This window comes from Oryzias latipes, chromosome 4 (genome assembly GCF_053564925.1).
Source record: "Oryzias latipes strain Hd-rR chromosome 4, Olatipes_Hd-rR_3.1".
NCBI lineage: Eukaryota > Metazoa > Chordata > Actinopteri > Beloniformes > Adrianichthyidae > Oryzias > Oryzias latipes.
In genome coordinates this window covers 18,815,048-18,841,919 of record NC_136240.1, presented here as the reverse complement: position 1 = coordinate 18,841,919, position 26,872 = coordinate 18,815,048, and positions in this window count along the sequence as shown.

The following is a 26,872-nucleotide window of genomic DNA, read 5'->3' as shown; positions in this document are numbered from 1 at the left end:
TAGAAAATTAAAATTTATGGACACAGAAAAACTAAATCATGCAACTCCAGAGTAAACAGGCTGGTCTCTCAAGAGTTAACTCTACAGCTAACTCAAGGTTTCTATAAGGAGACGTGTGGTCCTGATCTTAGCCTTGATTGCATCAGCAGTTTTTCACCTCTTCTTTCAAGGACATTGCATGACCCTTACATGAAATAAAGTCTGGTTTTAGAAGAGAATACACTTGTAGGGAAAAAAACCCGTTAAAGATAACGTTTTTTTAATCTAATCCTTGCACCTGCAATCATTACGTATGCACAAAGTTCTTCTTTCTTTCAGTTTTATTCCCTGTATATAAACCTAATTGAGTTTGAAATATTTTTTTATGACTCCAGCTGGTCAGAACCTCCTTTCAGTCTGTCATGATCGCTGCAGCCTCCACAGGCTGCTGTGACTTCAATAAAAAAAACCTCCACAAACAAACTGTGGGACAATACGTTTTTCTCAATTATTTACACTGCAAATGAGTCAAATTCCATGCTAGTAGTGTTTTAGTAGCTGCATTTGTGTGCTATGTTTGCCGGGTTGATTTTTTATAATTGGATCCGTTTTCAGGGTTTCAAAAAAAAAAACTTTTTAAATGAAAACTGTTCATTACCTCATAGTGGATTTGCTCTCATCTGCAAGATCAGCAGCTGTCCGAGAAAACTGCGAGTAATTGGGTAAATCATTCCAGCCAGTTAATTGAAAAAGAAGTTAATAGGCCACTTCCAAATATGCATGTGAATTCATTAGATTTTTCCAACCATGACAAGCGCATGTTTGAATGGCTGAATCATTGATCTGCAAATGCCGGCCCAGCTTTTTGCCTTTGCAGTGCAAAGCCAGTTGTATATGTTATATATATTTAGATTGTGTGCAATCTTTTTTTAGGTTGTTTTCTTTTTCACGACTTCTTCCTTGAGCCGTTGGGCCGCACAGATTGGATAAACAGGTATAACAAAAGCAGTCATTCACTCTAAAAGCTGATGATGCTGATAGACTAAAGAGGAACCAGTTGAAGTTTAACTTGACCCACTGTTTACTAACATTTCATTTCCTATGGGCCGTCTACTAGAGCAGTGAATAAGAGGGTTGGAGTGATGCTGTTTGGAATTGTCTTCAACTTTGCTGATGTTTGCAGCCAAGCAAGCTTGTTAATGGCCTCTAATTGGGTTTGTGAAGAGAACATGTTGACATTTGCTGTGAGCTCAGAGTGCAGGGCTTTGCTTTGGCCATTATGTTAATTCAACCATTATATATCTGGGGGTATTAATGGGACTGACACAAGTGATGTTACAAGTAAAAGACTGTGAAATGGTCTGTAAACAGACAGAATTGATTCCAGGGCTGAAGCGATTGTCACCACACTCACTGAGCCGAACACATTCCCTCCCTCCTTCTTCTTTGGCTTCACTCCTTTCCCCCTCCTCCTCCTCCTTTTCCTCCTCCTCTCCCTTCTCTCTGCGCTTGCCCCCCGTTCTCTATCCAGCCTGCCACATAGTCTCTGACAGCATTGAAGCAGAAGCCGTCAAGGCCATCAAAAAGGTACCAAAACACAGCCTGAAATGCCGTCTGCTTATAAAAATTGGATTGGATCAGAATCAATACAGTTTACCCCAAACGCCTAACACCAGTGCACACCCTCCCACCAACACAGAAATCATCCAGCCTCAGAATCAGCACCACAACAAGTACCCTGGAGCTAGCCAGCTTACTGTCATGAAGAACCTGAGCTTATTTTACAGAGGTATTGCTTTTGAAAGGCTGGAACGGGCTTCAAAGCAGATTTACAAATCAACTGTGAGCGCTATCTTTTGGAGATGGTCAGCCTTGACTAAAACTCAGCTGACGGGACGTTTCAGCCAATGACATCATTTTTTCTCACGGCCTTTTGTTGCAATTAATTATTCTAGCAGTAGGTTTCATTGAATTTAGGAATTTATTTGTTGCACTGTGTGGCAATGCTCATAGAAACTGATTAATTAAAGAAAAAACTTTAAATACAAGGCTTTCCAAATCTGATAAAAAAAATATATATGATAGTATTAAAAATAATTTTATGTCTGATTGTGTCCTGGGGACTTCAGCTTTAGTTTAAATCATTACTGAAGCGGCCTAACAGGCAGCTTGTAACAACATGGGGAGATGACCACTGCCTGTCATGTTCATTTAGCGGCAGATGCGCTCACAGAACAGAGAACAGGCTATAAAACTAGACCTGCACTGCCACACAGTAATTGAATTACTCTACCATCCACCCTTGAATTCATTTAGCATTTCTGAGATGTGCTAGTAACACTTAAAAAAAGCGTATTTTGACTCCATCCCTTCAGCCACAAAGAAGGGCGCACTTGGAAGTTCCAGGGGGGTTTAAAATTTAAAAGATAATAATTTGCAAAGCAGCGTGACAGTGTGTGGTTATATGTGTCATTCGACATGGGTGTGAAATGGAGCCCTGATGGCAAAAACATGGGGCAAATAATTATCTGCCTTTATTTGAGGGGGCTCAGGAGGAGGTGTTGGGTTATAAATCTGCCATGTTCATCCAGAAAAAAAAATTCTACTTTTTCACTTTTCTTTTTTTTTTAGGATTTGAACACGAAGCCGAGGCTAATAAAAGATTGGCTTGTCATAATGAATCAAGAGGGCCAGTGTCATGAAGCAAGTGTGAGTATATCCTTTCACATATCCATCTCCTGAACAAGGCTCGGTGTGGCTGAAGAAGAAAGACCAGTTGACACGCTATTTGGCTCCCTCCACTGAAATTATCATTAGATCTCGGAGAGAAGGAGAGACAGTGTTTGGCGCAGCATGGCTTCATCTTCTTCTGGAGTGAGCACCAGGGCCCCCAGAGGGACACCAAGACAGATTTGCATGCCACTTGCTATTCTCCACTACCTGCTGCAAATTTATTATTGTGGCAAGTGAGCTTCCCCAACAGCAACTTGGAGGACTTTTCAAACCTAAATGGTATCTGCAGGCGGTCAGAAGACACATCGAAATCACATTGCACATACACACTGAGGAAGAGGAAAAGCTGCATCAAAAAGTAATCATGGAGATCAGAATACAGCTGTCAGCAGTGCCAAACAGAAAGTGATACCTCTGATGAAGTGTTCTTTCAAAAACAAAAAGAGAAAAAAAAAAGCTGATCAACTTTTCACAAAGAAGTTTGTTGCCTCTCAGATGGCCGTCCAGCGGTATAACCGCAACAACTCAGGAAGCTGAGACTTTTTACTTGTATAAAAATGTTGGGATTGAGTCCATATTTTTAGGCTAGGTTGCCCTGTTAACAAGTTTAAGCAATCCAAACAGATACATCAACATCTGTTTTTCTTTGTGGAAACATTCTTTGTGGAAACTGGAGTATGTCAGTGTTTTTTTTTTTTTGGACAATCATTCAAGTTTCTAGAAACTAAACAGTTACATTTGTAAATATTTGACTTGATTTGATTTAGTGGTCTATTTCAAGCACTAATTGTAATCAATACAACAGGAAATCAGACAGACATTTCTAAGTACATGATGCATTGATTAAAAATAAAGACAAATTAATGAAGATGTCAGAAAATGATGCCATACTCCTAACAGTGTAATTAATCATAATCTTAGAGATTTTTGAAGTAATGCATACAATACACCTGTCACATTAGATTTAATAAATACAATGATTATCAACTAAAGTCAAGAAGAGTTTGATATTCAATATAGTCACAAAAAAAGATGTTCAATTTGCAAACTTAAAAAATAAACTTTATAAACAATTAATAAAGATAACATGTAAAATTAGGAAATAATTTACTTCAAATTGAGCGTGTATTAACAACAAGAATGCCCAAAGTCTAGGCCAATTAAGCCTGCATTCACATTTCCAACGGTCCACGGGATCCTTTCATAAAATCCATAATAGCACTTTTCTTAGCACTTTCTGAAAAACTTTGTGTACAATTTCTTGAATGTGGTTGGCTAAATTACGTTTTCATATTCAACATGAAGAGGCACTACCAGAGGAGACGCACTATCTAAAACAAGCTAACTGGGATTGAATGGTGCAAAAAGTTAATAAATTGACAGTGATATTGGTAAAAATATATTTAGATGTGTTTGTTCTATGGGACGAAATGAAAAGCATGCCATTGCAATAAAATTTTCAGTAAATAACTCATTTAAATTTAATGTTATAAAAATGTTTGAAAGAATGTCAGGCTGACTGGTTGGCCCTCACAAGTTTCCACCTCACCAAATCTGGCCCTCTTGGCAAAAGGTTTGGACATCCCTGACTTAAAGTGTTTGATCACCATCATTGGTTACATTTTTTTTTTTTTTTTTTGCTTTGCCTTTTTTTTTTTTTTAAATACATTAGAAGAAGGAAGACTGGGAGGTTTTTAAACACATACTAAGAAAAAACAGTGTTTTGTCAATTCCCTGCAGGCCTGAAATGAGAAATGCCTGAAAGCTGTAAAAGAACCAGATAAAGAAATGTGCTGGAGTCAAGGTCAGTGATGCCCATTACTTTTTCTCTGTCCCCTACAAATGAGAATCATTCACCTGATTATCTATTATCATGTTATTGGACGTAAATTTAACAAGCTGTTGAGAGCACTGGAAAATCAATACCTTTTAAATGCTGTTTATGTGTGATTAACGGTTAATATCCTCACAAATTATTTAATATAATAAGGTCATTTGTCTTTCACATGGGCCTGGCACCCTGCAAAGAATAATAGAATAATAAATGAGGACACTGGTGAAGAGGAGATTTCAGATGCTTTCCCCGGCTCCGTTTTATTACCCATATCCTCTTTACAGCTACAAAGCTGCACTATGGTTATTTTATGCAAGTCATAAAATTAGGCTGAGATGGAATTAGCAGACTTGGGGCTCTTTATAGGTCAAGCCGGTAGTTTATGAGCCCACGACTCCCTGGCACTATTGTCAGGAGGCTAGTTAGCGGGGTCTTTAAGCATGATTTAATATGTCCATGCCTCGGAAAATAGTTAAATAGCTAATTAAATGGAGGAGTTAATTTACATATTAATTGACCTTCCAGTAATATTTATATTGATACCTGCATGAGGATCCCTTGCCTTTTATCATAGTTAGTCTGAGCAAATATGGTGTAACTTTTTTTGTTTAAACTCAAGTTTCTTTTTATTGTCACTAGAGAGGCGCCGCATGCACCCCCCACCACCACCACCATATCAGGCACACAGCTGGCTGGGGTTCTCTGTGTTGAGGGCTCCTTTTGTTGGTGAATAATGAAGAAAACACCATAAACAGTGATGGGAAGTGGCCCGGGGGGGCAGTTGAAGTGTGTGTGTATATATATGAGTTCAGGGAGTGGGGGGGTCTTGTTGGAGGAGCTGGAGGTGGTGGAGGACAGTCCCTGTGTCAAGGCTGTTGTAATTATATCTCTAATCACCAATCATCTAGAAAGCAGAACTGCAGAGGGTTCCACAGTAGCCCAACCTGTGCAGAATTAGCACAACATTTCATCCCAGAGTACATGTGCACGCTCACTGCTCAGCCAAGTTGCTTCCTCGGGGACAGCATGACATAAATCTGTTTGTTTGCTGCTCTGCACACCGGCTATAATGCTCCATAAGAGGTTTGCGGCACCTTCTCTGTGATAATAATCCATCCTAGCAATGCCACCCCGCCATGTTGCATTATCATGCTGATGTCCGCCTGGCCATCGAGGGGTGATGATGACATGGATCAGCGATGATAGATTGGAAGCACATTGTTTGTTTTCGACAGGAGGCGCGTCCGTTCTGTGCTCTGTGTTGTTAGCTTGGTAAGTGTGTCTTACAGCCTATTATTGGGTCGATCATTTGTCACTTGCCTGTCTCCACATTGTCTCTCACATTCTTTTTGGATAATGACCCTTCAAATGGATCCGCATTTGAGGCCTACATTTAACAATAGCCATGAATGGATCTTTTCAGGCCATGTAAACTTGAAATGTGGCAATAACTTACAGAGGGATAAATGAATGCAAGCAAGCAGATGTTAAATCTTCCATTGATTTTAGGTAAGTACACCCAAAAGTTGTTGTTTTTTAACCCTCAAAAAAAAGGAAATATTATTTTTTGCATAACAACGTAAAACAGGACACTTTAAACTTAACCAAATCCATCAAGTTGCAGAAAACTTTGATTTGCCAACTCCCCACAGTCTCGTCTCCTGCTGATTTTGACAATATGGCTGCCAGCCTGAACCCCCAAATCCAGCCAAGGACCAGCAGCTGTCCTGCAGACCCGCACAGCCTTTAGCAACACCTCAGGGCCGTCAGCACTCATCACTCACTGAGGCTAAGTACCCTGTCAAAACGTGCTGTAGAAGCAAATTGAATATTGTTATGATTCATAAAAAAATCTCACAAGTGCTCTGGTAACATTATCATTATTATTGTGTTATTCATCATGTAATCCCAAAAAATCCTCCAGGAAAACATCTTAAGTTTGATTTACAAAATAAAAATTAAAACAATCAAGTTTCAACATTAAACATTTAATAGAAAAAAACAAATTTGACTCAGTTCTATTCATCCATTCCCCCCTTTTTTAAAAGCAGATTAATGCCATTTCAGTTGAACTGAATTCCACTTATTAAAATTTATTTTATTATTATTATTATTATTTATTTTTGGTTAAACTGAGTACAGTTCGGGTAAATGAAATAAATGAATACATGTGACTAGATTAAACTGATGCTTTGTAAATTAAGAATAACTTTTTTAGTTGTCTTTGATTTAGTTAAAATTTAATTTAGTTTAACTCAAGAAATTTCACATAGTTTTAATTTAGTAGATTTTAGTTTATATATATATATATATATATATATATATATATATATATATATATATATATATATATATATTGCTTATGCTGGCAAGATACATATGTTTTGGTTTATCTGAATTATTTATGACACACTATTGTGATTTAAGATGCTATAGATTCCGAAAAACAAATGTACTCTTTTTTTAAGTTGTCATTAACATCCATGTAAGTTTTCCTGTCCCTTCATTCCGTTGCAGTTCTGCTGCAACAAAACCTGCTTTAAGGTTAGCATTCAACCACAAATACACATAGGATGCTGACAGATTTCCCTTCAGCAGGCTCCAGCATTTGAGAAAAATAACTTTATAAAAATGTTATTGATAACATGACAATAGTTCACATGCATCACCAGCGTGGTGAGCACAATCGTGCAACAGTTTTAGCCAGTTAGTTGCTGATATATCATAAACGTTCCCAGTGAAAATGTGAAAACTTCAAAATTATCTGTTTGTGTCATCAAACCAGAGATTTTTTATTGTGTCTCTCACTTGCTGTTATTGCACAAGTAGCAATTCTACAGCACTGAATTTTATCTTTGAGGTTGTCCATGAATCTCTGGGACTCACACATTGCACTTTGCCAAGATATTGTTCCTTACTCTTGTTCTCTCAGTGCAGAAGACAGAACAGGAAGGGTGAAAAAGAAAAAAAAAAAGCATCAAAATTGAAATTTCCATGTGACGTAGATACAGTTGTTATCCCATTACATTTATGCACAACTAGCATAAATTCTAATTCTTTTGGCAAACTACAACAATTTTTATGAAATCCAAATATTTAGCAATACTCGTAGTCCATGTTCTACATTGGCCATTTAAATTCTTGCAAAAACTCTTGCAAGTAGTTTTCACTACATGTCTCCATGCAGCCGGGATTCATGGTAATAATCATTAGGCTCACAGAGAAACATTACTATTATTTTTTACTATTAAACGTTACATCAAATTTTTGATCTTAGCATTTAGAGCTGATGGTGAGACACAGAAAATGTTGTAATGAAAAGGGTTGTGATCCATGATTGTTTGCATTGCCTCAGTGTGCTTTAGTGCTGACAATGAGGGCATCCCTCACTAGCTTTACATCGTTTTTGGAATGTTTCATTACTCCCCCCATTTTTTTTTTGGTATAAGTCTTCAACCTTCATCGACCTCATATCTGCTGCAAGGAAAAAAGCATTTAAACTAATATTAGAAAGTAATACCTGCTGCAAAAGTGTGTGTGGATCATTAAGAGACTCAAACTGTTAGAAAAACATTAGCATTGCCGAGCTTCAATATAAGGCGGCCCTTTAAACAGCCTGTGTATTTTCCAAAGGTTCATGAAAAAGACAATGCGGTCATAGAAAATATAAACTGCAGATAAATGACGTGACATAAAACTGCAGCCCATGTCCTGTCAAGCTCTGGTGGCTTCCAAGCTGAAACTGCCTTAATTTTCACTTTCTGTGAGAACATCCTGTTTCTCCCCTGGAAAGAAGAAAATTGATATTTTTCCGTGCTTTAATGAGATGGTGTTATGCTTGACTTGTGCTGTTTCACATCTCTGGATATTTGTGATGATGCTATGATTGCACCTAGGTGAAATAAAGGGTTTATTGTTCATGGTTTATCTTGATAAAATTCTGAAAAAACATTTCTTTTAAAAATGTTTAGTCTTCTCTAACCTAAAAACCACAAAAGCTGCTTGATAGTTTTTTTCTTTCTTTTTTTCAAATTAAGCAAAAATGTGAAATAATTGCAGCTTGTCATAAAAGAGCAAGCTGGTTAGGGAATCTAAATGGACTCCCACATATACGCCTTAGTAAAAAGGTCTTTAATAGCCAGCTCTTCCTCGCAAGGAAGCATGATATTAAAAGCAGGCAGGAACCTGGACGTGCTTAATATAATGGATTAGTAGGAAAGTTTAAAAGCACCAAAGGGCTACACCATTATGCAAAGCAGGATTCACACAAGTAATCTGCCCCCTGTCTCTCAGCTGCCAAAGACAAAGAACACATGCGGGGGCCCTGATTGCTTTGTAAGAAGCTCTCCGTACCGCCATGATGGATTCTGATATTTTGATTGTTAATATGTTTGAATGAAAATTATTTATACATTTTGGTGAGGTTGAGCGCGTCTCCTTGTGATTACTGCATCTGAAAATGAGACCGGAGGAGCAGGAAATTTTCGTGTCACAGAGGCCTGATGTATACTCAGATTATGGGCTGATTGCAGCTCAGATGAGCTCAGCAGAGAATCATTTGCTCGCTCCACTGACAAGTCTGCCTCCCTGACGAGGCCTCTTAGTTTCTGCAGTTATTGATGCGTTCTGCATAAATGCAATCCATTGATGGTGTCTGCTGCCAGAATGAAGGCATGAAGGAGAAGCATTTTGTTGCCTGTGCATGAGTGGGACAAAAGCGGAGTATTTAATAAAGTCAGAGGCAGGCAGGCGAGCGGTGAGGAAAGCATCCTAAATAGTCTTTTTCCAGGACCTTACAAAGGAGCTGATCAGAGGTGAACAGTGTTCGGGAATTCTGAATGAAAGATGATGATGCATTCAAAGACATTCATCAGACTTGCAAGCTGTAGATGGGAGTGATATCACAAAGAAGACTTTTAGGATGTAAACAACAAGAAGAAAAAAACAGGAGATGGGACATGGGACAGGGAGCAAGCACACAAGCTACTTGCAAAAGGTTTAATGTCAAGATTCAAATTTTATCGCAAAAAGCGTGCCAGAATCTGTTTCTGATTTTTTTTTAAATGAAGTAATTTTACGCTAAAAAAAAAAAAAAACATACAAGCTAAATACTAAGAAGTAGTGGACTTCACTGAACCCTAATATTGCAATTAGCATTGAATTCTGGGTAACTGAGTTGCAATACTGAAGGACTTCGAATGGCACTATCGTCAAGTTTTACCTTGATTTTGAACTTTGAACTGTCAAACTATTTTGTAAAGTAATTAAATGTTTAGCTGTAGATGGAACAATTGTCATAAGAAGATATTCTTCTGAATTATCAATTCATAGTTTTCTAAGCTTTAATAAGTCATAAATGTCATAAAAAAGGTACAAAGGACCACTAGTTTACATGTTATTATGCACGACAAATATGGTCTAAATACTAGTTAAAAGAACACTAAAACATATCTGCCTATATTGCAGTTTGGTCTAGAAATTATTTGGTAGAATGAGTATCTAACTTTATCAAGGGCTTAAGCAGGGCCTTTGAGCACCTTAAGGCTCCAATAAAACCAGTGACGGATGGATCCACTTACCACAAAACAATCCCCTGAGAAAAATAATCACTGCTGCAGTTATTCTGCAAACAAGGCAAAAGCTTTGGCCAACTACTTAATCTGTAGTCAAAAGAAAGCTTGATTTCTTCAGCAAAAAAGAGAAGTTGATGAAAGTCTTTTGGAAGCAAACCTTTCAATCCAGTTTAGCAGTGCAACTTTGGAGCAAAAGGTATTGGACACACACGTGCATTAAACTAAAATATGAATGCAAACCAGGAGCCCCAGGCATGGGTCCAATTGTCGCATCTCCGTCTCTCTTCTGCAGCCCTGATTTGAATACAAGCCTTGTTTTATGGAGGAAGGTAATTGGAAGTTGGTGATTTACTGCAGTGTATACAGGGACTGCAACCAGCAACATATCTGGAAGCAGGGAATAACCGCGTTGTAGCACGCTGCTGCATTTATCTGGACACAGGTATATTTTCACCACCGGCTGTTGACAGTGTTGACTATTAGTTAGCAAATAAATTATTCAACACTTACAAGGGGGAAAAATCTCCTTTTTAGGGCTTACAACAGGACAAAGGAGCATGCAGCAGCAGAAAAAATAGGCAGTAATTTTTTCTTCAATTACAAAAGGCAAATATTTATTATTTATAAGTACTTGCCTTGTGTGGGCTTAAATGTTATTTATGAACCTGTTGCATAGTGATTTCCAATGTAACTCATTATTTTTTGCTGGAGGGTGTTGTAAAGGAGCAAGGATATATTTAATGACACTCTGCTAGTCGGTGCAATTACACTGTAATCATTATGTAAAATGTCCTATTAATTAAACCAATTTCTGCTGGGGAACATTTTCTTCTGCAGGTTCTGTGCCTCATCCTTCAGTCGCCTTTCTGCCTCCTGTTTTTTTGGCAGAACGTTAGGGTGCAACATATCTGCACAGATATTTCTGTTTAGACTTTCATCATGTCCAATCTCTAGAACAGTTTTACTACTAATAAAATGAAGAGGCCACACGGGATCATTAGGGTTTTTAATGCACTTTGATGCTTTTTTTTTCACCACATGTATCTTGCAGTCGTGGGTTATTTTTTAAATGTGGTTATTTTTGATCATGTGGATCTAAACACATGAAAACAGTGAATATAGACATTGTGAAATAAAGGTTGTTGCTTTAAGAGTTGGTGCTCATCAATTCTGCTTATATTTCTAAATGTTCAACAACTGTGTATATAAGATGGTGAGATTTCATAGAGAACTGGTTGAGGAATATTAGGGAGATTATATTATAGAAGTGAAAAAGATGAGAAAAGAAATGAGAGTATTGTCTGAAATGAACATAATGTAAATGAATCAGTTTATTTTTCATAAACACAAACTATATTAGGGATGCTGTGATTCTAGATTTTTTTAGACAAATAACTTAATCTGTTCATAATAAAGCTTTAACCTATCTTGTATTTGTAAATGTTCTGTTTTTATTGTGTTGTTTCATTGAAGAGTAACATGTCATGGTGCCTCTGTCAGCCCCTCCCCCGCCTGCTCTGCTCTGGACGCGACCAGCTTTTCCCACTCACCTCATCATCTCTGCAGCCTTCTTAAGGAGCTTCTGGACCTTCACTCGACGCCAGTTCGTTGTTCCTCCTATGGTGCATAGCCTGGTCTTATCTCATGCTCATGTATATTGACACGTTTTTCCTACTCATTGTGCTTTTCGCTCTGCCTCAGGAAAAATCTCCCCGGATACTCACCTGGTCGCTGTCCTCTGGTCTCCCGTGTATTCACCCTTGGAAGTCCGCTGCAAAAAACCTCCAGCCAGTAGCCGCGCCTCCGCCTGGAAAGAATCATCACTCATTTACCTCTCCATTAAATCTCCTAAACTTACCTCATTGTCTGAGTCTCCTTCCGAGTTTCAGCATTTGGGTCACTCTGAACTTTCACCCGATCATGACATAACATTTTGATTGTCCCCTTTGCATAACAATTTTAAAATTTCTACTAAATGTTATGTTAAAAGTAAGGTTTTCTGTGGTGCTGGTTTGCTCTCGAGCGTTGGCCCCCTCCAAAAAGAGCCTGGTCGGGCTATGTTTAATACACTCTTCAGGGACCTCCGCTTCTCCTGGGTGAAGGTGGGTGGCCCCTGCCTTACTCTCCCCAGCCCTGGTTGGTGCCTGGGGATGTCCAGAACTCCCAGTTGGTGGTGGGCGGCTTGTCTAGGGCTGGGGGTGCTGTCCGGGGGCAGGGTCATGGGCTGGGTCTCCTGGTGGGGCAGAGGACATCCTACTGGCTGGGCTGGGGCCTGCACTCTCTGTGCTCCTGTGCCTCCCTGCTCCATGGCGTTGCGGGGGAGAGGGGGGTCCTGTTCGCTGTGGTCCGGGTGCCTGGCTGAACTGCCCGGTGGGTGGTCTGGTGTTTTTCAACCACTGTGCCGGGGCACACTAGTGTGCCGTGGGAGATGGTCTTGTGTGCCGTGGGAAATGACCCATTCACTGATCTAAAAACATTTCATCTAAACAGGCCCTGATAAAAAAACTGAGTAGTTAGGAATATGAAAGATTGTAAAATACTTTTTTCTTTGTGTTTATTTGATAATATTAAAGACAGTTTGATAAGAATGACGGTACCACAATTTAGCAGCAGCTTCAGCTCCGTTTTAGGAAAACTCCCGCCCCTTTAACTGTCTCCACCAATCATTCATGGAGTCTTAATCACATGTCATCAGTCTGACCAATCAGAAGTGGTTAAAGTCTTTACTTCCTCGTTCCAATTTAGCCCGTAAAGTCTCTCAGTTCCAACAAAAATACCAGCTAAAGCTCGTCTTTAGAAGTGTTGCTTTCCACAGAATCCGGTATCAGACCGTGGAACAAGTGAACAAAACAATGAAGCTCAGAGAAGCGGGTCTGTCTGCGTTCCGCGGCTGTTTCGCACTACATCTCCCATGATGCATTGGATTAAAGTGACAGTGTCTCAGCGCACAATGAGTCTTCCCTGTTAAACGTCTTGAAACCACAACGAACACACATCAAACAGTTTTTAAATCTTTTAGATAAATTCAGAGGTCAACAGTTTAGTTCTCCTTCAAGGTTTGTGTTTATTAACAGCCAAACATTCCAGAGTTTGGTCCAAGTCATCTTTCTAACTGAAACACTTTTCTAATAACGTCTGGATTATTTTATATATTAAACTTAAGAAGAAGTAATAACAACATTTTAGAAACAGGATTAGGGTAAAGTGGTAAAGGTAACTTGACTTTTATTACATCTTTTAGAAAAAACAGCTGCAACGTTTTCTGCCACAATTATCACAAAAATGCACGTGAGATTGCGGAGGGACTGTACATCAATACAGACTATGAGTTTGTCCTTTTTTTTTTTTTTGGATGCTGGTGTGCCGCGGGACTTTTGTCAAGGATAAAGTGTGCCTTGGCTCAAAAGAGGTTGAAAAACATGGGTCTATCAGCATACCATGCCGGTGTCAGGGAGCCCTGGCCTGCCCTACCGCTGCAGCTCGGCGGGGGTCCTTTTGTGGGGACAGCCGGGCACCCTCCCTCTTTTTACATTCCATCATCCACCTCAGCAGAACATGAACACCCGCCTGAGCACAGGTGTCAGCTCACATTTGAACAATAGTATGCGTGACAGAATGAAATGCTTTGCATGTGTTGGTTCGTATGCATGTGTATGTGTTAACTGTCAATTTGTTAAGTACATGTTGACATGATTGTATGTGAAGATCTTTGGAGCCAACAGGTATGTTTGTAACACTGGAATATGTGCGTGGACAGGCCCCGCCCCTTTTAATTAACATTTATACCAAACAGTAATGATGATGATCCTCCAGCATCATGTTACATTATTATTGTACCCCCCTACCACAACCTCTGTAATCGCCCTCCTGATTTCATTCACTCCCCTTTTCCCCCTTTCTCCCTTGCACCCTGTCTCCAACACCCCTCCCTTCTTTCCTCTTCTTCTTTTCTGTCCGGTCCAATGAAAAAAGGATACAAATGTAATTAATATAAAAATAAATAAAGTTTAGCTTAAATTACAAAAGGGGATTTATCCAAATACACATCTAGTGTGTCAGAATATCCAGAACCCCCTGTTGTAGCAGTAAAATATGTCCAACACAAGAGGTCTTCTGCTCAGCTGTTGGAGAAAATAAAAAATAAAAAGTAAGGTTTTCTAATATTAAACAAGCATTATTCAGACTGGTAAAACTTACATCCTTCAGAGACTGGGGTAATCTATGGTATTTTATTACTGTACCAATTAGCCCTTTTAATTACCCATAAAACTCAGATAACTGGGAGTAATCACAGATATATGCAAATTAACAATGTAAATGTGGTCATTGAAAAATCCTAATCTACATGGTAGTCAATTATCTTATTTTGGAGGATTATCCACATTTGTAATCACCAACTGCTAACTTCCTCTTACTTTCAAAACTCCCAGTGGTCTGGTTCTCCCTAAACGTTGCAATGCAGACAGTCATTGGATTAGCTTTGCTAATGTGGGATCTAATATGTCTGCAAAATAGACATGTGTAAAGTGTCATTATATTATATTTCGCAAAACTATGGTTGCCTTGGATACACAAATAACTCTGGGGTCTTATGTGAATTCATTCACCTGCATTTGTTTACACTTAAACATGTACAAAACGTGTCATATAAATAGAGATATATACAGTCTACATCCATATCTGTGTTGATCCAAAACCAAATTATCTAATAACTTTCGTTATCGCATTAAGAACATTGGATAATACTACATCCATTACTTGAAAAATTGGAAAACTTGGGAAATCAGATAATTATTATGAGGATATTTGGTGAGGATACTTGTATTCAAATTACCTGAATTAGTTATCTAGGTTTTTAACTCCTATATCTCTACCTTTTGGCATGGTTTTCCCTCTATAACATTCAAAAATAACGTATGATTTTGTTTTTCTGTCTTTGTGGTTGTGCTGTGAATTGCTTCTGGGTCTCTGACAATTCAATTCTTTTTTTAATGAGCCTCAATAGTCAATAGAGAATTTACATCAGACATAGCAGGGCGCTTTGAAATTTATCTCTTTTAAAGAAAATGTTGGTGCAAGCAATCACAGCAGGACAGAGGAGCTGACCCATCTGGCCCTTTTTGCTGCTGGTCTGGCACTTCTGATGCTACCGCTGTGACCAGAGGTCGTTGGCACTTTCAATGCTCTTCAGACACAATCTGTTTTCTTTAGTTCTTGGCACAAAGGAAACGATTAAGAAAACAATTCAATAGTTGAGTGAGAGAACACACGCACATCTACATTGCAAATAGAAGAGCCTGGATGTTTGCCATTCAGAAAGCATCGGATGGGACAGGCCCTCTTTGCAAGACTGCTTACACAAAAGCTTCACCGCTCAATACAGCAGCCTGCAATGGAACTGAAAATCGGACAATTATTCAATTCAGCAGATTTAATTAAGTTTCTGTTTAATAACTACAATAGATCATAATTAAATAAAAATTACAGAGGCAAAAAAGGAACTGTTTTAGTTGTGTAATACTGTTTAAGTGTCTAAATGATCCAAAAGAAAACCCATATTTTGCTGAAATCACACAGAACAAATGCAGTAATTGACTGATGCACGATTCAGACTACAAATAAAAATGTGCAATTTCTAGGACACAGTTTAGAAACTTTATGATGCAAAAAATAATAATATTAAATGAAAAAGATGCAGGTGCTTTGCTACAGGCGTTCCATTTCCCAGAGATTCCCTGGAAACTTCAACAGATGGCAACAACATATCCGCACAAAAACTGCCTTGTTGATCTTTTCTCCGGCAGTTCGCCACGTGTCATGTCCATTCATGAAGTTGTTACAGATGATTATCTCAGCATGTCAACCATGTTCAGAAAGAGACAAAGCTGGCGGTACAAAGGCTAGGCTCTTATCCAGAGAGGAGACTAAAGCTCCTTGAGCAAGCGTGACGAAAGTGCTGACAGACTGAGCGGCTTAAGATGACAAGTTGTTCAAGTCGAGACACCTGCTGCGACAGAAAGAGGCCAGAGGAGGTAATCATAATAACAATTCAACGTACAGCAGAAAAAGGTTTCAGTGTAGATAGGATTTAAAAAAAAAGACAATGATCAATTTGGGTTGCAAAAAAAAAATAAGTATACCCAAAAATAATTTTTCAAATTTTTTCCCCAAGATATTCCCCTTTTCTTTATAGAATGTCTTGCACTGATCTGCAATAAAAACACTATTCTGTCCTGAATCATAATGGTGAAGTGCTTTCTGAAGAACAAAAGAAAAAAAACAACTCCAAAATTAACTTGGACAACAAATATATCTTTGCAATTACATTAAAAGCAACAGACCATTATTTCATGAACAAAGTTATGCATTTTATGCAACTTTCAGAATTATCTACAAATTACACAACACAAAGTGAATTATTGATTTAGGTGCTTACAAATAATAAAGTAAGCAAAGCAGCTCTGCATCTAATAAAAGGATAATTCAAGTAATTCTAAGTTATGATAAAACTGTTATAGAATTGTTATTTCTTGTAATTACCTTATCTTGAGCATTAGTTTGTCTTCTGCAAATTTCTTGGGTGCGCTTCCATATTTAATGTATGCATGGTAAAGTGCCCGTATTGGAAGTTTTGTGCAGATCATTGCACAAAACTAGAAATATGCAGGTTTATTACTAAAACAGCAACAATTAGCAATAAACCTCATTAATAACTATTGATAAAGCGTTCAGTTATTTTCTGTACAAATGAGACAATTTTTCAAACAAACTGATCTACGTTGATATAACCTGTTTTCATGTCAATACGTCTCAAACTGAGCAATATTTACAGGAAACCCCACATGCACCTTTATTCATACATGTTTTAAACAATTTTCAGCAACTGGGAAAATGTTGTAGACAGTTGCAAAATGAAGCAGACATTTTATATTTTATGATATGAACTGGATTATAAATAAGCTTCATGTTATATTCATCTGTAAGTACATCATTTACCTGCCAGCTGTAATGTGAGTCTGTGAAATTGTGTACTTTGCGAAAGTTGTCCAATTATTATACACGTGCACTTTTTAATGTCTATAGTGTTAAGATGCAGATTGTCCAACATATTAAAAGTAGTTCAAGGAAATCTGAATGCAGCTCTGTTCAGACCATATTCTGTGGGACTGGAACTTTACAGTGCAATGAATGGTAAAGTGTCACGGGGAGTGGATGAGGGAGTACCCAGGTGCAGAGAAGGAGAGGAGGCAGGAGGTTGCAGGGGAACGGGGGCTTTAATAAACAAAACTAAAGACACAAAACCAAAACCACTGCATACGGCAGGCTAGAAACTTGAAACACTAAACACTCGAAAGACTCGAAACAGGGAGAGCAGACTTACATACTATGGACCAGCACAGGAGGAAGGGAATGACAAGATTTAATACATACAGACAAACGAGACACAGGTGGAAACACTCAGGAAGGATGGGGACCAGAGTAAAACTCAAAACTACAACAAACCAGGAAACACTACAAAATAAAACAGGAAGTGAAACTCAAAACATCACAGAACAAAAAGGAAACAAGGCACAAGGGCAAAGAAACAGAAACCGTAACATAAAGTCGACTTTGTTTATAACAATAAAGATAGCAGAAATATGTGAAAGTTTCAGATTCAGTTGCAACATGGCCTTTGTTCTGAATACTTCAGCAGCTATTGGATTTTGTTGTTCATATTATAATTTTCATGTCAGTTTGCTGCCTGGCAGTAATATGAGGTCTAACACAAACACTGGACATGAGACCTCTTGTTGTTACTTTTAATTTGTTTTCTGATCAGAGGTGGGACAGCCATTCTCTCCTTACACAGAAACACAGCCAGACAGGGGAGGATTTGTAAAACGATTGAAAAAGGTTAGGGTCACATATTGTTCTACAGCTTCAGGTACAACTGTATCAGAAAGTAACTGTTTCATTGGACAAACCCTAACCCACCACACTTTCATGAAACTACGAGCTATGCATACTGTCAAATAAACTCCAGGCTTGTTTAGAAACTAACCATTTCATCAACCAGTTTTGTGTCAAATGTCGTTTGTTAATATTTTTTCCAGCAAACCAGCATTTTGCGAGGAAGCATTGAAAACCTTTATACAAGTTTTTCTGTTTGGGAAAAAAACAAACACAATTCACTGCTATATAAATGTAATAAATAAATGGGAACAAGATCTGACTCTACTGTCCCTTCCAGCTGAAAAGAATAAACCGTGCTAATTGAGAAAGTTGACAAAACAACCAGTTGTAATGTTCTCACAGATCACAATAATTTTACTAGTTGCACGATCAAATCCTTTTTTGTATAGCAAAAAAAAAAAATTGCTCACCAGTAGCCTTTTTGTCCAATTGCAGCAGGTAAAGTCCTGACATTAGGGGTTCTGAATGTCATCGTATACAAACAATTTTAACCTTTAGACTATGTTTGTATTGTTTAAATAATAATAGAACTGGAAAAACAGCAAGTTGTGAAATGGTAGAATTGAATGTGAAAAATTGTACTTCAATATGTTTGATTACATGTTAGCAGTTTTCTAGGCGTGTTTGCTGTGCAAAGCTCTGAGAGAAGTGCAGGCAAACATTAAAATCTTTCCAAGTTGTGAAACATTTACACCATGACATAATCACATTATCACAGTAGCAACATTTGGTGCCATGATTCTTGTCACAGGTGGAAATTACTATATTCATATTACATGCCTTATTTGTGTCTGGTAGACGAATGGCAAGGTTGCATTTTAATCCATTACACTAAACCAGGGTGTCAAATTAGGCTGCTTCATTAATAGACTATCTAAGTAAGAAAGAGAATGAAAGTGGAGGAAAAAAGGAGGAGGGTGCGACTGTACATAGGGGAGAGATTATTATTATTCTGTCTCTCCCTGAGATGAGAGCAAATTATAAGAACATACACCTTCTTCATCTGTTTGGATAAGTGGGGGACCGGCGCCTGATGGATGACTGTGTTTACAAATGAGGGGGATAATGTTAAGCAGAGGAGCAGTGCACACATTTACCCACCGTCGATGCTCCGGCTGGTCACACATACACACGTGCACACAAACACAAAATAGAGGCAGACTGGTGATGAAAGTCCCCTGGCTACCGGATTAGGCAATCTTCCCAACTGCCAGCAGATTGATAGAGTTGCTGCTCGCAGACGTAATTGCAATGGGGAAGAATAAAGTTTGGCCTGCTGGTATCATCTGTGCTTACCCCCAGCTTGGTATGAATTTCTGAGGAAGGATGACCTACATCAGTGCAGGTCACTGCGAATGCAGTCATATTACTGCTTTTTCATGTTTTATTACCTAAAGAAAACCACATATAGTAGAAATATTCCAATAGGATATCTCTGATTGTTGCATTTTTTTGCAACCTACAGTTAGAAGAGGCTCGGTAAAAACTGTCGCAGTGGTGCAAATCTCACAATGTGGGCATGTAACCGAAATGGTCTGGTTCACTGCTAGCATCAGAAGAGTGGCCTTGGTTTACCTTTGTTTGAAAAACATCATCAGGTTTGTCACCGTATGTGGGTTCACCTGATAAATCCATACGTCACTACCAGAGCCAAGTGGCAGAATGGTCAAAGTTTGACCTGGCTTAACTGGCAATGGTCATGCGTTCTGGACAGAAGAGCCCTAAAATGGTCATAAACTTGTCTAGCTATGAGTGAACCCAAAAGATTTGAATGTGAGAGTTTTAAATGTGGAAGCCCGAAACGCACCTCTATTTGCTTTTACATTGACTTTTCATTGGATGTGGCTCTGAACGCACATGGTCAAAGGCAGCGTGAAGGCAGCGTTGTAATTTTACTATTCCTGTTGTCCGCTTTGGTGCCAGCTTATGCAGGATTCTTTTATTTGATTGGATTTCTTTTTATTGTTTTCTTGCTAGTCTTTTATAAGAAAACAATTAAATTCTACTTATTACTGTGGTTGGGGTTTATTTTTAATAATTAGAAGAAAACACTATGAAGCATCTTTTCTTTTTTGTATTTCTTCAAGTTTCTTTACAAAACAAACCTGTCTGAGTTTCCAGCAGCAGAGACTCACTCTGTTGGACATTTTTGACATGTCGCTGGAGAAACAGTACAGATAGTTCTATCAGCAGCCAGTCTCACTGGCTGAAAATGAATAAGTGGACCGAGTCAGTTAAGAGCAATCACAGCCAGAGAGAGGTTAAATGTCTGCATTACAATGTGTTTGTCCCCCAAGCATTTTAAGAAGCCCTTATTTCCCCTCTGCCCCATAATTCCATGGGCTTGAGCATGTCATCTTTCTCCAGGTGTCACAGGAAATAGACTGATGAATCACTTCCTGGTGTCACTGCAGTGAACTGGTGACAATCAGTGAAATGATAGTGTCTGCCTGCCTACACATATCTGTAATTGATAGCCCAAACCCCAAACACTCACCTCTCCCCACTCGCTCTGATGGAACATTGGATTGAAATCATTCCGGATGAGGTGGGGTTTGGGCCATTTGTTATTTACTTCCCGCTTGTTTCAAAACAGCCCCCCCCCCTCTCAAAACCCCTTACTGACACCACCACCCTGTCAACCCCCACCCGCGCTCACCCCTGCTGCCGGATTTTTTTGCCACGAGAACACATTATGGTAATCAGACAGTATGTGTGTATAGGAATCAATCAACGGAGAAGCCCATTGCAAGAGTTATGACACGCTGAAGTCTGTTTGTAACTTTTGATTAATGAGAAAATCTTGGCTGTTTGTCTGGATGGATGGGGAAGCAGGACAATCTTCAGGACTGGGGGAATCAGAAAGAGTGGTGCTGGTCCGCTTTTAAACCTCCACAGACATGGTGAAGTCTCAGTCTCAGAATGGAAAAGCAGGATCCAACTTATTCTCTTGATAAACTATGTCAAACTGCATGGAGGTGATGGATGTCAGATGCCTCTCATCAGCATTACTGCCAGCTTGGCACTCTTTACCTGCCATCCCTCTGTTTGCCTGATTTATAAAGTTGTTATGGCAATTCACTCTAATGTTATTTCCTGCCACATAAATACATATATCTCAGGCAGGTATTATAAGGGTTATAATGGAGGAGCATCAGGGCTGCATTGGGAATCCTTTTGAGCATATTTGGCAGGATGTTATTGGTTAGATAGACAGAAAACTCACATTAGCATTAATCCTGCAGGGGGAAAAAATGAAAGTCTATGGAGGCGTTTTATTATCATAAAGCAGGGTTTTGTTTCATTTTACAGAGGTTTCATTTCTTCCAAATGTGTTTTTTAACCCTTTACATGAAACACTTCTTTAGCATTTACGAGTGGTACTTTAAAATTTAAGAAAGAAGTGGCTCCTAAAGTTCCATGCACACAAATAATTTTCATAGATCATGTTTTAAAATGAAGATCTGAGAAAGCAAAATGAACTAGCTAACTATGTTCTTCTTTTTAGCTTTCAGCTTAAAGCTTTTAGCTTTTTAGCTTATGCAGACAATGTGGATTGCAAATCCAAGAGACAAATTGTTTGTGGGATCTCCATTATGCCCTTTTCTAATGTTGTCATTAGCAATCAGCTCACTGGGAAAACAGGTTGGCGGGAGTTAGAGGAAAATCATTTGAACTTTCGGCCTTGTCATGGATCCCCTGTCGCGGTGGGGGGTCAGGGGTGCCGGTTAGGGTGACAGCTTGGGTCAATACTCAGAATCCGGTGGAAGATCCTGTAATGAAGGAGTCCATGGGGGAGTTACAATAGTTAAGTTGAAGCAGGTCACCCTTACATAGGCCAGTCTGCAGAATACTAAGACAAATATGTGTGTGGCAGAAATGAGGTGGATACTTGCTGACGGTGCCAGCCGAAGCCAGAGGTTCACACACACACAAAGAAAGTAATGACAGGCCGCGTGAAAGTATTGAAAGGTGCAATGGCCTTGTCAGAGAGTGTCCCTTCCTGTCCTCTGCTGCCAACCTGCTCCCCCCACTCTGCCCCAAGGAGGGCACGGGACACTACGGAAGACGGACAGCTGAAATATTGAGTTATCGATACAGTGTCCGCATGTGTGTGAGGCAGTGTGGATTCGGCACCCAAGAGCCCAAAGGAGAACTGATGCATCATCTGTTTAACACGCAAGTGCATGTTTTTCAGGTGTTCCTCTATGATTTTTTTTTTTTTACCTGTAAGGTGTCACTGCATTAGATGGGGTTATTGATATTGTGCACATAGACTTAAACCATCCATTGATTCTTCAAAATACGACGCCTGCAGGAAAAGCAGTGTCCCTCATAGGCACACGGCTAAAATTGCAGGCAGAATCAAAAGTTTCCAGCAAAGACACTCAAGGACATTGAATTCCCGAGAGTAGTCGGAGAGCAGATGTGTTAACATTATGGCCTGATTTTATATGTACACAACTGATGACATTTAGGTAATAACATTTGCGTGCGGCCAAAGGAAAAGGATGAAAAATAGAATAAAAAGATGCCAGCGGGTAATAGAAAAATCCAGAGCTATGATGACAGGAATGTATGTGAGATAGGAAGACATTTTTTTCCCAGGCCTATTTCAGCCAGACAGTAGGGGGCTATTTGGAAGTGAGAAAAGTAATAACCTCCATTTGTTCCCCCTTGTCCCTGGGCTTATGAAAAACACCTTTACAACTTGTTTTGCCTTAACAGGGTTTTCTGGGGGATTTCGAAGTTTGGCAACTTGTCACCATAACTGGAGCAAGTGGAAATATGTTCAGGACATGGCTTTCTTTGGTAGTTCAATATGTTGCTGTGTGATTGAGGTAGTCTTGCAAGTGGGATTTGGACTGTAATAGAGCATGAGATGGTATAAAGGCCTGCCGAAAGAGGTTTCCTCAGCTATTATCAAAAAATGAAAAAAGATCTCACTGGTAAAACAAGCTAAAATATAACATTTTTGATGAAATGTTAAAAAAAAAAAATGCTATGTATTTCATTCTTTTCAAACCTCAGAGTCAGCAATCTGATCCCTCATTACTATTGACAGGGGTTCTGCAACCGTTAACGCTAAAAGAGCCCTTTGGTCCAGTTTCTTTCTGATCAGAACGAACCCAGAGCTGCAAAATCTCACCTTACCATTTAGAAAACTGTATTGATGTTTATGTTACTATTAAGCCATTCATTTATAAAATATAGCTTTTATGTCTTTATGATAATTAAATTATAACATTGTTAAACTTTTCTATAGATAACTACTTGAACTTCTAATTTCGATAGCAGCACAAACCCATTCCTTTCAAAATAAAATACATCCTGTGTAAAATAAGATTCTCCTGCTGCAGCAGATTTATTTGCAATTATATCCTTTAAGAACTTTGCCTCTAAAAAGCAAGAAGACACTTGTGCAGGTGATGATAAGAATATGTACTTTAAGCTTATTCTAATAACAAACAACTCTGACATTTTATTGAACCATTAATCATTTTACTGACGGTAGTCATGATGTTTTGGAGGAGTGGTAAGGCACAATTTAGTGTGATGTCATCAGTGGTTAAAAAATAGAGTTTATTTTACTAATATCACCTCAGTTTAAAAATGTAATGAAAAATACCACAAAATAAAGCAATATTTATTCATATCGTTTGCATTTTTCTTCACACTCAAAGAGCCACAATAGCTCCAAAGCGTCAAGTTGCAGACTGCTGGGCTAAACTGATTTTTCATATTTTTTCCCCCAACATAACTTCTGTATAGATGAACAGGGAATAATGACAGCTGAAGTCTGAAGTGTGCAATGCAAAAACAGCAAATGGATGTGAATGTGGCTACAAATTAAAGTTTTTCCACTGCGTACAAGCTTTAAACAGGCATCCAATGTCTGGATACTGCACCTACACACCTACAGTCTAAAGATGTTGATATAAACACACACACGCACACACAAGCGCGCATCCCACCTTCGGTAGAAAAGCCATTTACTGACCGAGCGCTGAGGTGTCAAGCTCTAAAGTGAATCTATGAACGCGCCTGATGTGTTCTCTCTCTTCTCTCCGGCTCCTTCTGTCTCTCTCGAAACTTATTTATCCTACAAACCCAAATACATGAGCAGAGTGGAAAAATGTATTCATACTACAGGTGATCTTATTACAGGTGCGGTAAACTGAGCAATGAGAACATTATCCACTGCAAATGACACCAAAACACATATCAACCAAGTAAGGGGAAAAAAAGTAATATCATCTGCATAATCAGAGAGAAGCAGTCAGAAACCATTGTCTGCAAAATGGAATGAGTGGAAAAGTTCACTGCCAGAGCATCACGCTATTTATGCACAACGGTGATTTGATTCACAGCCGGCGTGTAATCTGCATGTTGTTCCTGAGTGGGAAGCGATGCTGTCGAGGGTGCTTCAGCTATTAACCAAAGAAAAATACATGCACACACACCAAAAAGTACAACTGGTTACAAATGTCATTTATGTGGGACCATTTATGAGTCAAAACAGCTCAACTGATACACAGTCATGATGAAACAAAGCAAGAAACAGCAGCTGAAAGGATATTTTAAATCCATTCGAATAATGCAGCACTGACTATAAGTCATTTGTCAGTTAGTAAAGATGCAAGCCGAATAAAGTCACTTTGCTTTGACCCAGATCCTCCAACCAGACACAAACACATCAAACAAATCTTGTGTTTGTCGCACATGGATAAATCAATGGTTTAATCTTTGAAATTCACTTGATAACCCATACTAATGCCAATCATATCTGTGTTCCTACAACTGAAATTAAAGTATCTTCTAAAAAACAATTTTAGTATGTGGGCATATCTAGAGATGTGTAATAGTAAACTGAGATTTACATTTTAAAAATTGCTCAACTTCTTGTATTTGGTTTATTTTTGATAACACAAAGAACGATGATATCTGGGTTTCATGCAATAAATATATTAACAATCCATTTGTACTGTGTTTTTAACAAACTCCATTAGGATTCCTTGCATTGTCATCAATAAGCCATCATAACCGAAGTAGTTTTAAACCTGACACTTTCAAGAACTTCAAATAATGATCGTGCAGCACTTTAACACACATCACGTGATGTGGTGATTCACAGAGCACGCTGGTCATCCTTTAAGAAAATATTACGTACCCCCGCCAGCTCCTCAGATATTATCTCTAATTAAAACATAAATAACATTTGACATTTAATTTCGGTGAAAAGCTCAGATTACAACAAGCAAACTGAAAAAATATCTGAAAAGTATGTGAAGATTCTGCCCTTGGATTTTTGTGACGGTACACGGTTTTTTCTCATGTTCTGTCTTTAAACTAGTCACACCAGGTTAAGGTTGATCCCCTTCAGCTGTCCTCATTTACTAGTACATTTACAAGTACATTGTGATGGCAGCATACCCTGCCACACCCACAAACAAAATGGCGGTAACCTCCCCCCAGCATTGCACACTTTATTTTTAATTTTATTATTTCAGATTCTTTATTCTTAAATAAAGGCACACATTTCTTTGAGTTAAAATATACATTTATTATCTATTTTCAATAATTTCTAGCACATGTACATTTGTTTAGTTTAATTATTTTGGTTTGTTTGATGTCACCTGTTTTTTTTTTTTTGATCAGTTGCCAGTGCTGAGGGTGCTACTGGTCTCTACAGGTGTGGCTGAGGTTCTGCTCCTGGAGCTGTGCTGTTGGACTGGCAAAGGAGGAGCTCAAGCCTTCACAGCATTTAAATACAGTAAACCCTTGTTTTTCGCGGGGGTTATGTTCCAAAAAGAACCCGTGATAGGCAAAATCCGTGAAGTAGAAACCTTATTTTTTTTTACAATTATTATACAATTAAATACTCTTTCATACATTGAAAAGAAAGAACAAACCATTTTACAGGCTCAAGCATTTGTTTCACAAATAAAAGTACTTTAGAAACATTTTTTTCATCAAATAACTTCTGTACTGTCAAATAATCATTTGATTCATCAATGTGAACAGAAGGCTTCAAATTGCGGAGATTAGCCCCGCCCACCGCAACCCGAGTAATTGGGTTAAACCGGAGAAAATTTAAAATGATTATGAAAAAAATACAAAGTACAGTCGGACAAATAGTAACTCAGGTGTATTTCACTGCTCTTCAGACTGAGCCGCTGCATCCTGACTCCGCTCTGCAGTCTTTTCTTCTTTTGAAGCCCGCGGTGCAGCTGTGTTTGTTTGGGAGAAGAACATAGTGATAGGCAGTTGTTGTCGCTCTTTTTTCTATGGGTTTTAGAGAAACTCGAAATTGCAAGAGAATTTGCACGTACGTAATGTAAATTTGGCAAACTGTTTTACGTACGTGAACATATTAAACTGCAACATTATTGACGCAAAGGTAGAGAAGAAGTGGAGTGACTTTTTAGCCAATCAGAATGCAGAACACAATGCACGATGCAAATCCGTGAAGTAGCGAAACCGTGAAAAGTAAACCGTGATATAGCGAGGGATCACTGTACTCCAGTCAGGCAATTGGGCAGGCGCCATCTACAGGAACATCCAGGGGAGAAACTAATGGACTTATTTAATGTTTATTTGCTTTGCATCTGTTGGTCATTATTTATTTTGTTCCACTTTTGATGATTTTCTCTTCCACTAAGAGACCAAGTTTTGTGCTTAGTCTTGTCTTTATAGTCTTTGTTAAATGTTTGTGTAGTCATGTTAGTTCCCCCCCATGTTTCTCAAGTGGTCTGATCAGCCACTATATATGTTCCCCTGTTGTGTCTTTGGTTAG